The sequence below is a fragment of the Oncorhynchus tshawytscha genome, linkage group LG21, assembly GCF_018296145.1.
Source record: "Oncorhynchus tshawytscha isolate Ot180627B linkage group LG21, Otsh_v2.0, whole genome shotgun sequence".
Lineage (NCBI taxonomy): Eukaryota > Metazoa > Chordata > Actinopteri > Salmoniformes > Salmonidae > Oncorhynchus > Oncorhynchus tshawytscha.
Genome location: NC_056449.1, coordinates 10,308,752 through 10,325,024, shown reverse-complemented (window position 1 = coordinate 10,325,024; position 16,273 = coordinate 10,308,752). Strand labels below are relative to the sequence as shown.

At 46.0% G+C, this 16,273-nt stretch overlaps 1 protein-coding gene across 7 annotated transcripts in view; it reads right to left on the bottom strand.

Annotated features, from left to right (window-relative positions):
- Positions 1-16,273, bottom strand: part of LOC112220888 (disks large homolog 3) — a 148,031-nt gene that overhangs the window by 60,460 nt on the left and 71,298 nt on the right. The gene's annotated exons all lie outside the window — the stretch shown is intronic.

Genomic DNA, 16,273 nt, shown 5'->3' with positions numbered 1-16,273 from the left:
AAACTGTTGCATTCTGTGTTGTATCTGTATATCAGAATTAGTTCTCTTAGGAAGACAATCAAGCTGTTCAGGCTCCATTACGCCACCTAGTGGCTGGTGTTCATTTCCCAACATCCCACGCATGTTGTATCAGAGGAGACGTTATGATCCTGTGGAGGGGGCACCAGACAAAGCAGAGTGCAGGAGAGGGCACTGCAAAGATATGCCTCTCACAGTGGCAGTTATAGACATCATTTATTCTTATAAAATGTCCCCTCACAAGGTGATGTGAATGCTATACTCAATTAAATGTTAAATAAAAGACTAGCAGCTCTCAGTTGAGGAGACAGAGGATGAGCGGGACATATAGCCCCAGTAGACTGGACACAGGGCTGACCAGCAGTAATGGCCTCTCCTTATAGCACAGCACAGAGTCCTGGAACACTGGCTGCATTCTCTCTATTGATCTGATTGAGCTGTGGGGGTGAGGTGATGCTGCTGACGGTGCAGCTAGGGGACCAAGGCTACCTGAGGTCCAGCAAAGAGAAGCTACTAGTCACACACTACCTCATCCTTCCGCCTCCCCCTTATTGTCTCCCCCCAGTATACACTATTTGCACACTACCAGGTTCTTGGGGCTTTTCAAAGTGGATCCACTCCTATTGATCCCCATTGATTCTAATCTTCTTCCACCAACCTCTATCGCCACACACGATGAGCATGCATGCATTCTCCATGTTTTGGCTGTGTGATGAGGCAGCCTATGGCCTGTGATATTACATGACTGCTTTAAACGCGTCGAGGGGTCATCGCAGTTACGGGATGATTGTTTTCGTGACACAGACTCTCGGTCGCTCATTTATTTCCGTGGCGTCTCTCCCCCTAGTGACGGCATTAAAGGATCACTTGATCACAGCTCTTGTATTCCTACCTGACACTTCTCTCACACAGGACTCACAGGCAAAGGAGATGCAAGCGGGGTGCAACACTCCAATATAACAGGTCACAGTCTGAGACAAAAGAACCACACCCTTTATATTATAGCTCGAGTTATAACAGTCCTTTAATGCTGGACCATGGTACTTCAATATGCACACATACAGCTGGTTTGAGCAGAAAAGGCTGAATACTGGAGTCGTACTGAGGTCATAAGACAAAAGCATCAAGCCCCACTCACTTTGATTGGCATCATTCATCATCATGCTACACCCCAGTTTCTCTGAAACTTTCCAGAGCTTTGTTACTTTATTTTCACTGAGTGACTTATCTGATTAATGGAAACTGTTCAAATCCAACACAGAAGATGTGACCTCTTTTTCAAATCTGTAGTCTAGTTCTATGGCTCTGGCCAGCTGTGGAGAAACACAAACGTCCCTTAGTCAGCACAACATGGCTTGTGTAATCTGCATATGGACCGCAGACGCCTGCAACAGTGCTTGTGTGTGCACATTTTCCATTTACCGTACACATTTAAGCATTTCCTGTTTGTCATGAAAATACAGGACAGCAATGTTCTCACCAGACCTAAAGCCTAGTGAGAACAAAGGGACACGGTAGCAGCAGCTCCCTTCACATGCTTTTAGAAGTGTGTGTGTGTGTTTTAGAAGTGCACAGTGTGCCACAGCACCATAGACACCCAAGTCTTTAAGAAATGTACTCATCCCCCACAGCCAACCGGCCCCATTGAGCAGCTGTGTGTAAGGTAGTGGAGAGAAGGAGCCCGAGGGCAACAGTGGGGACTATTTCTGCTCTGTCATTGTACTGGCTGAGCTAGTGAACGGAATCCAGTGCCACAGCCAAGGGACCTCAAATGACAAACACAACAGCAGGAACAAAATAGCTTATCATAAGCAACAGAGGTTACTTCCTAGCTGGCTAATCAATGATTGAAAAGAAACCACTATGTTACAATAATAGCACTATAAACCTAGTAAGGTTTCAAGACAGTCAGTCTGAAAATAAAAATGTCATCCTAGTCTGGGATTGAAGAGGGTAATCCCAGTATCTGTTTCTCCCTTAACAAGCACACAAAAAGAAAGGGGAAGATAATCTCAGTGTGTGTAATCCTAAATCCGCCCCAGAGCGGTGTGTCTCTGAAGTGGGAGTTGGGTTTGAGGAGGAGAGGGCTGATAAGCATGTGGCTGTGAAGCCAGGGCAGCAGTGTGGGGCCGTGAAGCCAGGGCAGCAGCGTGGGTCCGCGTGGCCAGGGCAGCAGCGTGCGTCCGCGTGGCCAGGGCAGCAGCGTGGGTCCGCGTGGCCAGGGCAGCAGCGTGGGTCCGCGTGGCCAGGGCAGCAGCGTGGGTCCGCGTGGCCAGGGCAGCAGCGTGGGTCCGCGTGGCCAGGGCAGCAGCGTGGGTCCGCGTGGCCAGGGCAGCAGCGTGGGTCCGCGTGGCCAGGGCAGCAGCGTGGGTCCGCGTGGCCAGGGCAGCAGCGTGGGTCCGCGTGGCCAGGGCAGCAGCGTGGGTCCGCGTGGCCAGGGCAGCAGCGTGGGTCCGCGTGGCCAGGGCAGCAGCGTGGGTCCGCGTGGCCAGGGCAGCAGCGTGGGTCCGCGTGGCCAGGGCAGCAGCGTGGGTCCGCGTGGCCAGGGAAGCAGCGTGGGGCCGCGTGGCCAGGGAAGCAGCGTGGGGCCGCGTGGCCAGGGCAGCAGCGTGGGGCCGTGTGGCCAGGGCAGCAGCCTTGGGCCGCGTGGCCAGGGCAGCAGCCTTGGTCCGTGTGGCCAGGGCAGCAGCGTGGGGCCGCTTGGCCAGGGCAGCAGCGTGGGGCCGCGTGGCCAGGGCAGCAGCGTGGGGCCGCGTGGCCAGGGCAGCAGCGTGGGGCCGCGTGGCCAGGGCAGCAGCGTGGGGGCAGCGCGTGGCCAGGGCAGCAGCCTTGGGCCGCGTGGCCAGGGCAGCAGCCTTGGTCCGTGTGGCCAGGGCAGCAGCGTGGGGCCGCTTGGCCAGGGCAGCAGCGTGGGGCCGCGTGGCCAGGGCAGCAGCGTGGGGCAGCACACAGCTTTATGACAGAGACAAAATAGCACACAGTTCTTTCTGCTGTGACTGTGAGAGCCCTGGACTGGCCACGTCCCTGAGAGAGAGAGGCTTACACAGTCTGTAATGTAGGCTCACAGAGGTCAAGATAAACACATATTTACAGATTAGTAACAGGGGACGGTGCATACAGTGCTGTCTGTGTGTGTCTGTGTGCAGGCACGTGCGCAGATAGGGGTCTACCTGTGCAAAGCACATCCATTTGCCCTCCCACTCGTCAAGTGCCCTTTTGGGTGGTGGTATAATATTATATTATATATATTTTTGTATACAGTTTTTCTCATTGTTGTTCTGAACCCACTGCAGCAAGTCGTTGTGATGTCATCAAGTTCGCCACCATCCACCTCAACCCCGTCCGTTGGTTGCGCCTGTTAGTCTGCCCTGTACAGCGCTTGCGTGTGCCTCGGTAGCGCCTGTTTTCCCAGTCTGCCCTGTACGGAAATTGCGCATGCCCGGTATCCAGACATGTATGAGAAGCGGTCACCCGTGGAGTGTGTGTAGCTAGCTACCTAGTTTAAATATCAACAGTACTGCCACACAGCAGCATTAACACTTGATAAACATCATTATGAATATTTCGGTCTGGTTGGCTGATACGCACAGCAGAAAGAGGCAGAAAGACATGGAGAGGAGTGGCTGCATCTATAACCCTCGACCCCAACTCCATCCCTTCAGCAGTTGGGTGTTGCACTTGTGTGTCAGGGCAGCGGCAACACGGGTAGTTTAGACTCTAGCTAACCAACATATACTAAAATATCCACACAAGCCACTAGCCAGCCAACCATATATCATGAGTTAAAAGATTATTCATATTATATTATGAAGTTATTATTTAAGTATTTAAGAAAATTGAAGATAAATCACAATCTGTAAAAAAAATACAAATAAAATAAAGCTAGCTAACTAGCAGATTTACATCAATCATCAACGATCAGCTAACAGCCCACTTTCTTTCACCCGATCATGTCTTTAGGAGGCACTGTGACTAGCTTGCTTACAATTTGTGATGAGTGTGTTGTTGAAGAAATAAATAGGCCTATGCACCCTTTTTTCATTTTGAACACCTGCCCCCTGAAAGGTCTGTGCACAGCCTTGTATGTGTGTGTGTGTGTGTGTGTGTCTGGGAGGGGGGTTTACATGGGGATGGCTGGCAAATGAGTCGAGGGGGGCAGAGGGGAACAGGGGATGACGCCGGTGAAAAATGTTGGCAACTGTCCAGATGTGGCAGAAGGGTGTGACTGAGGGGCATGGGGGGAATTAACCAAAATCTGGATAAGATTATAATAAATCCCTTAATTTCCTTTTAATTCAAACACTAATCATGTTTTCCCAGCCAGCTGTCGCTGTTCACTTCTGTCCAACTGCAGTGCAGGGCTCAGGGCAGGCTGTACACACACACACACACACCCACCCTGCTCAAGCTGCTCTTCCAACAGGACTGACTGGACAACCACTACAACCAACCTATCCCAACTGAGCACCATTCCAGACAAAAGCACTCATCTCTATACATCCAGCTGTTCATTAGTTCCCTCCAAATTGTTATCTATCGATCCATCCGTCCCTCCGTTCAATTATTTATCTGAGACTTTCATTTCCTCATGTATTATCTTCAAACAGCACTGCACCTGACAGCACTGATTTGGCTACAGCCAGTCTGAACAGCAACTCTACAAAGACTCCCACTAAACCTTGGCAAGCGTAGAGCACAGCATTCGTCCAAATGGCTAAATAATCAATGTGGTCCAATGACAACCGGTGCTCGCGCGCCCGCTTAGCCACCTCCCCCTGGTTCACCTCTCAGGACGCTGACTGCAGCTTATGAGTCTCTCTGTTGCACATGCATGGCCATGGGCACAGCCTCAGCTTGGCTGGCCTGCCTGCTCACTGCCTGTCTATATCGTATTAGTACTGTAGCTACAATCCTCCCCCTGCAATGAATGAATGAAACAGTTACACTGTGTCCAGATCTGCCCCATTACTGTCAATCAGAGCCCACTCGACCAGAGGCCCTGTGTCTCCTACCTAGCTAGAATCCTTTAAAAAAAAAAAAAAGGTTTTCCTATGTTGTGACAGAATGAAGTTTGAGGCTACACTTTTAAATTGTTCATCTGATTCATTCTTTTTATGAAGTAATTACATGAAAATACCTATTGTTAGCACAACAACTCCAGGTAAATACCAGTGGAAACAGTACTGTAAAATAAAGTACAAACAATATTAGCCTATGTATGATGATGCCATATGTTGGCAATGCAATAGATAGTGAGGCCACACCTCAAATGAAATCCAAGCTCCTCCTCATGCAGCATTATTTCTATGGTGTTTTTAACTCCTCGAGTTCCCTGGGGTACAGGAGGGTTTGGCATGTGCATAACAATGAGATGCTGACAAGACAATAACCCTTCGATCCTCTTTTACATAGCACACTGATACTGTATGGCAGCCCTGTATCCAATGACTCTGATCCAGTCCTGTCTGAAACAGGGTGATGAAGGCTGTTCTGTCTGATGATACAGTCCTGTCTGAGACAGGGTAATGAAGGCTGTTCTTCCTGATGATTCAGACCTGTCTGAGACAGGATAATGAAGGCTGCTCTTCCTGACGGTCCAGTCCTGTCTGATACATGGTAATGAAGTATGTTCTGTCTGAGACAGGGTCATGGAGGCTGTTCTGTCTGATGATACAGTCCCGTCTGAGACTGTGTAATGGAGGCTGTTTTGTCTGATGATACGTGGAGCATTAGGAAATTATTCCTCTGCCTTCACTCATTCATATTGATTACTGATATAGAGAAATGGTGAGCCCAAGTCCAAGAGTCAATCTTAACCTTCCTTACAGTATCTATTGATGCTTACAGCACAATTGTTACATGTCAATACGTCAATACTACGTTATCTACAATGAACTGTCACTGTGAGCTGGTCAGCCGTGTATGGTTTGTATGCTTCCTGTAGAATGTGGGATGAGAGATGCAGTCAGTCGGTCGGTCGGTGGTGCCTCGCTCTGATCCTCTGGCTTTCATTGGCCTCTCGTATGCCACGCTGCAGTCCAATCAATACCTACTCAATTACCATGCACCCAACATCTCATTCACGCTGAGCTGAGGCCCCGCTCACTGCCAGAGGGACCGGGGGAGAGGAGAGCAGGAAGAAAGAATAGGAGAGGAGGGAGAGAAGGCGAAAGGGAGAGTGAGAAGGAGGGAAGGCGAGAGGAAGGGATAGATATACATTATATAGAGAGAAAGGGACATAGAGGAAAGGGTGTCGTCCTCGTACCCAATAAGAATACCAGTTGATTTCAGTCATTCAGTCACATGTGGGAACCACAAGGAAATGTATTAGTTCATGCCTATTACAAACCATGGTTTCCATGGGAAGAACACATTTGATGTGAATGATTTGAGCATTGTGACACACAAACAGGTATAATCCTCTCTCTCGCTTTCACACAGAGCGAGACTGACACACACACGTGCCAATGCACACACAAGCACACACTCACGTGCACACACATGCACCTACACATTTTTATGAAATGATAATTAATAGCCGGTCACAGCTGTCAGCAACATTCCCTCCTCATCTTGATGTAATATTACTAAAGCGTGCTCAGGCTTAGCTTCCTGTGTGGTCACGGTGAGCCTCAGAGAGGTGGTTAGTCTGACCTTCAGCACAACAGACACAGCCACACACTGAAATGATATTACTTATCACATGCACTCCACACAATACCACTCCCAGTGGATGCTTCAGTATTCATGAGGCTGTTATGTGGTAATGAAGTCGGAGCATGCCAATGTGTGTCTGATGAGTGCATGCATGTACTGTGCCTTGAAAAGTATTCAGACCCTTGGATTGCTTCACATTTTGTGTTAAAGTGGGATTAAAATGGATTTAAAGAAAAATGTTGGGACAAATAAATTATTCAATAAAATATAATCATTGCATAAGTATTCAGACCCTTTGTTTAGTCAAGCCTAAATTATACTGAACAAAAATATTAAAGTGTTGGTCCCATGTTTCATGAGCTGAAATTAAAGAACCCAGAAATGTCCCGTACGCAAAAAAAAAAGTATTTCTCTCAAATGTTGTCCACATCCTTGTTATTGAGCATTTCTCCTTTGCCAAGATAATCCATCCACCTGACAGGTGTGGCATATCAAGAAGCTGATTAAACAGCATGATCATTACACAGCCCCAGCTGTGCTGGGGACAATAAAAGGCCACTCCAAAATGTGCAATTTTGTCACACAACACAATGCCACAGATGTCTCAAGTTTTGAGGGATGCTGACTGCAGGAATGTCCACCAGAGATGTTGCCAGGGAATTGAATGTTATTTTATCTACCATAAGCCACCTCCAATGGCGTTTTAGAGAATTTGGCAGTACATCGAACCGGCCTCACAACCGCAGAAGACATGTAACCATGCCAGACCAGGACCTCCACATCCGGCTTCTTCACCTGCAGGATCGTCCGAGGGGGGATGATGGGGGTGCTGAGGAGTATTTCTGTATGTAACAAAACCCTTTTATGGGAGAAAACAAATTCTGATTAGCTGGCCTGGGTCCCCAGTGGGTGGACCTGGCTCCCAAGTAGGTGGGTCTATGCCCTTTCCCAGTCATATGAAATGTATTTCAATTGACTGATTTCCTTATATGAACTGTAATTTATTGAAGTTGTTGCATGTTTCATTTATATATTTTTGTTCGGTATAGTTCAGTGGTAAAATGTGTTTAAAAAAAAAAAATCACACAATAAGTTACATGGACTCACTCTGTGAAATAATAGGGGTTGACATGATTTTTGAATGACTAACCGTTCCTCTGTCCTCCCTACATACAACATCTGTAAGGTCCCTCAGTCAAATCAAATCAAAATCAAATCAAATCAAATTTTATTTGTCACATACACATGGTTAGCAGATGTTAATGCGAGTGTAGCGAAATGCTTGTGCTTCTAGTTCCGACAATGCAGTAATAACCAACAAGTAATCTAACTAACAATTCCAAAACTACTGTCTTATACACAGTGTAAGGGGATAAAGAATATGTACATAAGGATATATGAATGAGTGATGGTACAGAGCAGCATAGGCAAGATACAGTAGATGGTATCGAGTACAGTATATACATATGAGATGAGTATGTAAACAAAGTGGCATAGTTAAAGTGGCTAGTGATACATGTATTACATAAGGATGCAGTCGATGATATAGAGTACAGTATATACGTATGCATATGAGATGAATAAGTGTAAGTGTCAGTGTGTTGGCAGCAGCCACTCAATGTTAGTGGTGGCTGTTTAACAGTCTGATGGCCTTGAGATAGAAGCTGTTTTTCAGTCTCTCGGTCCCAGCTTTGATGCACCTGTACTGACCTCGCCTTCTGGATGATAGCGGGGTGAACAGGCAGTGGCTCGGGTGGTTGATGTCCTTGATGATCTTTATGGCCTTCCTGTAACATCGGGTGGTGTAGGTGTCCTGGAGGGCAGGTAGTTTGCCCCCGGTGATGCGTTGTGCAGATCTCACTACCCTCTGGAGAGCCTTACGGTTGAGGGCGGAGCAGTTGCCGTACCAGGCGGTGATACAGCCCGCCAGGATGCTCTCGATTGTGCATCTGTAGAAGTTTGTGAGTGCTTTTGGTGACAAGCCGAATTTCTTCAGCCTCCTGAGGTTGAAGAGGCGCTGCTGCGCCTTCTTCACGATGCTGTCTGTGTGAGTGGACCAATTCAGTTTGTCTGTGATGTGTATGCCGAGGAACTTAAAACTTGCTACCCTCTCCACTACTGTTCCATCGATGTGGATAGGGGGTGTTCCCTCTGCTGTTTCCTGAAGTCCACAATCATCTCCTTAGTTTTGTTGACGTTGAGTGTGAGGTTATTTTCCTGACACCACACTCCGAGGGCCCTCACCTCCTCCCTGTAGGCCGTCTCGTCGTTATTGGTAATCAAGCCTACCACTGTTGTGTCGTCCGCAAACTTGATGATTGAGTTGGAGGCGTGCGTGGCCACGCAGTCGTTGGTGAACAGGGAGTACAGGAGAGGGCTCAGAACGCACCCTTGTGGGGCCCCAGTGTTGAGGATCAGCGGGGAGGAGATGTTGTTGCCTACCCTCACCACCTGGGGTGGCCCGTCAGGAAGTCCAGTACCCAGTTGCACAGGGCGGGGTCGAGACCCAGGGTCTCGAGCTTGATGACGAGCTTGGAGGGTACTATGGTGTTGAATGCCGAGCTGTAGTCGATGAACAGCATTCTCACATAGGTATTCCTCTTGTCCAGATGGGTTAGGGCAGTGTGCAGTGGGGTTGAGATTGCATCGTCTGTGGACCTATTTGGGCGGTAAGCAAATTGGAGTGGGTCTAGGGTGTCAGGTAGGGTGGAGGTGATATGGTCCTTGACTAGTCTCTCAAAGCACTTCATGATGACGGAAGTGAGTGCTACGGGGCGGTAGTTGTTTAGCTCAGTTACCTTAGCTTTCTTGGGAACAGGAACAATGGTGGCCCTCTTGAAGCATGTGGGAACAGCAGACTGGTATAGGGATTGATTGAATATGTCCGTAAACACACCGGCCAGCTGGTCTGCGCATGCTCTGAGGGCGCGGCTGGGGATGCCGTCTGGGCCTGCAGCCTTGCGAGGGTTAACACATTTAAATGTCTTACTCACCTCGGCTGCAGTGAAGGAGAGACCGCATGTTTTCTTTGCAGGCCGTGTCAGTGGCACTGTATTGTCCTCAAGTATTGAATTTCAAGCACAGATTCAACTACAAAGACCAGGGATCTTTTTGAAAGCTTCATAAAGAAGGGCAGCAATTAGTAGATGGCTAACAAAAACAAATCAGACATTAAATAACTCTTTAAGCATGCTGAAGTTAATAACTATGCTGTGTATTTTATATTAAACCACACAGGCACAAAGATACAGTCATCCTTCTGAACTGAGCTGCAGGACAGAAATGAAACTGCTCAGCGATGTTACCGTGATGATTGTTGATTTTAAAAACAGCTACAGAGTTCAATGTCTGTAATCGTAGAAAACTGAGGATGGATCAACAACATTGTAGAGACTCCACAATAATGACTTAAATGAAAGAGTGAAAAGAAGAGATACAAATATATAGAATACAAATATTCCAAAACATGCATCTTGTATGAAAACAAGACACTAAAGTAATTGTGAAAAAAAACACAGCAAAGGAATAACCTTTATGACCTAAATGCAAAGCCTTATGTTTGGAGCAAATCCAACACAACGGAGTAACTGCATCCTTATTTTCAAGCATGGTGGTGACTGCATCATGGTACAGTATGGGTATGCTTGACATCAGCAAATACTGAGCACAAGCAAAATCCTAGAAGAAAACCTGCTTCAGCCTGCTTTACAATAGAAACTGGGAGAGGAATTCTCCTTTCAGCAAGACAATAACCTATAACACAAGGCCAAATCTACACTCGAGTTGCTTACCAAGAAGACAGTGAAGGTTCCTGAGTGGCAAAGTTACAGTTTTGACTTAAATCGGTTCAAGAATCTATGGCAACACTTGACAATTGCTGTCTAGCCATGATCCTCAACATCTTGACACAGCTTGAAGAATTTAGAAAAGATTAATGGGCAAATATTGCACAATCCAGGTGTGCAAAGCTCTTATAGACTTACCCAAGAAGACTCACAGCTGTAATCAATGCCAAATGTGTTTCTAACATGTATTGACTCAGAGCTGAATACTTATACAACGACTATATTTTAGTTATTTCATTTCTATTAATCTTTCAAAAATGTTAGATTTTTTCTTCCACATTACAGTGTTTTGTGTAGATTGTTGACAAAAAAAGAACAATTAAATATATTTGATTCCCACTTTGTAACACAATAAAATGAGAAGAAATCCAAGGGGTCTGAATACTTTTGCAAGGCACTGTATGTGGTGATGGTACATGTACAGTATATACTGTATGTAGGCTGGCATATATGTGTGTATATGAGTGGATGCACGCATGTGTGAATACAGACTTGGATTTAAATGTGTGTGTGAGTATGTGTGCATGTGTGAATTAGTGATGAGGGGGGAAAAAAATCGATACAGTTACATATCGGATATTATTTTGGACGATATATATCGTATTATTGTGACAATATCGCAATATTATTTTTGCGCTAGTTGGCTGTACCTGCACCAAAACTCCAGTATTTTTCTTGTTCTCCATCTTCTTTTTAAATAGTGAGCCAATTTGTTTTCAGCACTTTTTTTTCATAACTGATCAAAACTCGTTTTTTTCATGGCTCTCTCTTGTCCCTCTGCAGCAGACATATGGTGAGAAATATGTTTGGAGCATTGAATCGCAATAAAATCACAGTATCGAATTGAAATACATATAGAATCGTGAGAATCGCAATACATGTCATATCGTCACCTAAGTATCGTGATGTCCCTGATAATTCCCAGCCCTAGCGTGTTCATGGGTGTGTGTAGGCTATGGCTTACATGTGTGTGTGTGTGTGTGTGTGTGTGTGTGTGTGTGTGTGTATGTGAATGTGTGCATGTATCCATGCGATCATGTAAGCTTGTATTTAAACGTGTGTTGTAAGAAGGTTGTCCGTGTGTTGTATTAGGGTTGTCCATGTGTTGTGTTAGGGCTGTCCATGTGTTGTAAGAAGGTTGTCCATGTGTTGTATTAGGGTTGTCCATGTGTTGTATTAGGGTTGTCCATGTGTTGTAAGAAGGTTGTCCATGTGTTGTATTAGGGTTGTCCATGTGTTGTATTAGTGTTGTCCATGTGTTGTAAGAAGGTTGTCCATGTGTTGTAAGAAGGTTGTCCATGTGTTGTATTAGGGTTGTCCATGTGTTGTATTAGGGTTGTCCATGTGTTGTAAGAAGGTTGTCCATGTGTTGTATTAGGGTTGTCCATGTGTTGTATTAGGGTTGTCCATGTGTTGTATTAGGGTTGTCCATGTGTTGTATTAGGGTTGTCCATGTGTTGTATTAGGGTTGTCCATGTGTTGTATTAGGGTTGTCCATGTGTTGTATTAGGGTTGTCCATGTGTTGTATTAATGTTGTCTATGTGTGGTCAGTGTTTATTTTTTGGGATGCCTGGGGCAGTGGCAGCTGCTGCCTGGTCTGTGGATTATGCTGTGCGGTATGGAGAGAGAATCAGAAGAATCTGGGTTGATAATTTAATCTACCCCCAACCCTGTCTGTCAGATGCTACTGGTGCCAGGTTACTTGACCCACCTCCGTCCGTCAGTCTGCTCTAATCATTTCCACTCACTATTACAGTGAACGTGTCCGAATTGGCACACTATTCCTTATGTAGTGCACTATGTTTGACCACAGTCTGACTGCAACAGGCTCCTCCGCTCCTCAGATAGATGTCAGATTGATTGACGGGTTGCTTAAAATGACCACCAACAGATGTGCGTCATAATGTTGTTATGGACAATTATTATTACTAGAAATTATAATAATAACAATATAAAAACAGTGGATGCACTCTCAAACCCATTAACATGGCACTGATCTGGAGGGGGTAAAATTCTCCCTCTACATCAGAGGTCTCTGCAGCATGCTAGCTTGCAGGCAGCTCTCTCTCGGCTGGTTGCTACCCCTTGTTGCTAAGCTGAGAGCAACACTTCTGTGCTGTTTGGGATTCTGCCTGTTCTCAGTGAGCGCCAGCGACAGTGTACAGCACTACGCTGCCATTTTGAAGCTCGCTGACTATAATAATGTTTTGTCATCCATAGTCAATGACATATGAAATACAGGATTCTATGATTCTATGGTTGTGTTCTGATCGTAGAACATGGGCTGTTTCTCTGTGATGATGAGGATTACGAGTGAGTGTTTCGTGACATGATGGCCTTATTTTGGCAGCTTATTTTGGCACTACACAGTGTGACCTTTGACCGTTGAGTGTGTTGGTGTGTCACTCGGGGGCAGAGGGCCAGCTGATCCCTTTCAGGCCATCCCTGCCTAAGCACCACCAGACACAGTACCGCCCATATAAACACAACAACACCGTCCGCTCAAAAAAGCACCAAAACAAATTATGATTCATTTGTTTCTTTAAAAAAAGACCATCATTTGAATCATGAACCTGCGAGCCATGGGGAGATGGGGAGGGAAGCAGAGGGAGCCAGTTGGTCGGTAGGGGAAGAACACTGTACATGTGGGACTAAGGGGTTGTCACACACGGATCATCTTTGATCTACTGTTAAAACAACCAGTGCAGATGACAGAGCCACTTCTGACCCTGGCCAAGATGGAGAGAGGATGGAGAGCAGGCAGAGGCCGGTCCCAGGTGGCGCCCCTGTGGCAGTACAAACAGCCCAGCAGCTCCCCTCCCCTCTTTCCCCTCCAGTCAGCATGGCCCACAGGGCTCAGCAGGTCTTTATTCCTCGACTCCGAAAACACCCACACACAGCTCCATTCACTGCCTGCCCTGCCCGCGTTCACGTTGGCTGGCAAAGCGCGAAGGTGTTGAAAGTGATGAAGAATTACAGTAAAGTAGGAAAACGATTAGGCAACAAAAACTGTGGCTAAAAACTAATGCACAATTATGAATACATTCATGAGCACGTTTGTCCATATGCTGGTGTATTTCCTGCCAAATGAAACGGCGGTGGGAAAAAAGGGTCCTTTGTTTCAAACGTTTGTATCACTTTGGGGATTGCCAAGCCAATCTGCCTCCTGTTGAGGGCCCAGATTTTCTCGTCTCTTCTTCTCCTGCAGAACACCTCAGGTTGGATCACGACACACAGGCCTCATGGAGGACTGTGTCTCAGCACAGATCAGAGCAGATCAGAGTCAGAGCAACCGTCATTTGGGCATGGACATATGACGCAAACACTGATCAGAGCACAGACAGACAACAAGAGGCTTTGAAGTTGTAACCTTTCAGCATAGAGGCCTCTGATCCGATGGTAAGGACTGGCCTTTGTTCAGAAGCCTTCAGTCAGACCATGGAAAACAACATAAGAGCACCACACAGCATCGTAGCACTAGATACTGTTAAGTACTGTAGCCAGAAAATATAAATATTCAAAAGTATAATATTGATAATACTCAAATGTAAATCAAGATTTTAATATACAGTACAAGAAGGTTAAGATAAACTATATAATTCCCTTACTATGCTAACATTGGCTTAATGAAAATCCTCTGCATGTCAAAGAATCTCCCATGAAGCAACTCTGTTCCATATAGGACTCCAGCAGCTCATCACTAGTACCCTCTGAGGACGCTTAGACAAGAGGAATAGATGGAGGTCTTTATATCTGCACAACACAGAGGAGGGTCATGATCTGAACATCAAGAATAACAATCATTTGGAGTATTCAACTGCAGTAAAAACATAATAAGGATCTGTTATAACAGACATGAAAATATGCTGAATACTATACTCACCATGGCCATAATAGCTAGGATGAGTTTTCAAAATGACCAAATCTCTAACAGCTTTTCGTCTCCTGGGCACAAGAGAGAGCAATCTGGCATTGTGGTGTCATTGGCTTCATTTTGATAATGCGCTGTAACTTGCAGTGCAACCACATGTAACCATGGCATCGTCTGGTCAGCCTGCCAGGAAGACACAGCATCCACAGGAGATGACAATCCGGGGTTCAAAGTGCATGGCCTAATATTGCAATATTCCTCTCGCTTCCGAGCCCCTCCACCCCTCCTTCCGTCCTCTTCTCTCTGCCAACCCCCCCCAATCCCTGCCAGTCGTGTCATCGGGCTCGGAGATATTCCAATGAGAAAATGCAATGCTTGGATTTGGCTGATTACATCATTGGAATTTTAAAATGGGGAACATTAATCCACAGCGGCCCATATTGGGTTTTCTAAACTGGCTGATCATGATCTGCAGCCTCTCCAGCAGCCTATTCACAGCAAGGCTCTGGGGCTCGGCTGCTTGGAAGACCTCTCTGTGTTACACAAGTGGTACGCCAGGTAACACAGGAGAGGAGAGGGAAGCAGCACCACAACTAGAACCAGAATGGCTCCTCACTCCTCCACTGGCTGCCTCTACCTCAAACAGCATCCTTGGTAGTAGGACCTATAGTATTTGATTCTGTCCTTCAAATACATCTGAAGTAAATCCTCATTCATGTTTCTAAAATAAAATAAAATGTATGAAATGTGTAACTGTGTAACTTACACATGTGTACTACATGTCCTCCATATCTATGCGATATCAAAAAATCCTTCGCTGAAAAAAGTCCTTTGCCTGTCTTGCTGCCTGTCTGCGCCTCAACATTGCAGTCTCTCTCTGTAATTAGCTGAGCAGCAGAGCTAATGTACAGCTCTGGTTGAGACTGCACCATGGCAACACTGTCTCCTCCCCTCCTCAAGGTCCTCTGCCCCAGGGACAGACAGAGACACAGCTGAAGACGTCTTATGGCTTCATGTGTAGGAAGGCAGTGCTCAACATTACTGCCTTACTTATTCTAACACAGGGATATGTACTAGGATATTATGTAATTCAGTTCAACTACAAATTAGGGCCATCTCCAAGATACTGTGGCTAAGATTAGTGCTTAGACATCACGCAGATGCCCTCAGTGAATCTTTCATTTTGTAAAAGGCTGGCAAGAGTGAAACTGAGACCCATGAATGATCAGGCCATTCAACTGTTCGTTGATCATCTATGCGATTCATTGACACAAATATCCCTGCACATTCAGTGACCAACTGTAGGAGCCTGAGCTCTGTGACATTACCATGGGCCAATAGACAGACTGAGACGACTGAGATCAGGCAACGAATCCCAGGTCCAAGCCCATCCAGCCGTGGCTTTCCTGCTCCAAATATACATTTAGAGAGCCCCACTGGGGCATCTGCTATTACAAAGGCTTAATGGGAGTTCAAGTCTCTTTTCCTATTTCCTGAAGCAGCCCTTCTGAAAATCACAATGACTAATAGCACATAATAAACTGTGTTTTTTCTTTTGAAACACTGCTTCTTTAAGCATCACAGCCCTTTCTTCACTTGTAATGAATTTTGGGGGACTCAGGTTTCAAAAGGACAGTATCAGCCTGAGGTTAAAGAACCATAGTTAACCCTAAATAACAGACAACAGGCCTATACTGTATTTGCTAGTGGTGGGGACCAATATCGATCATTTGATTTGATATTATTTGATATGGTTGATATCGACATGAGCAAGGCATATCGTGATATTGGTTTATTCTTCCTGTTAAACTACACTACTATGTAAAAAAACATGCATGACTGTTCCTGCATGCACAAAACCCTCTCAGAGACTTTTTCATA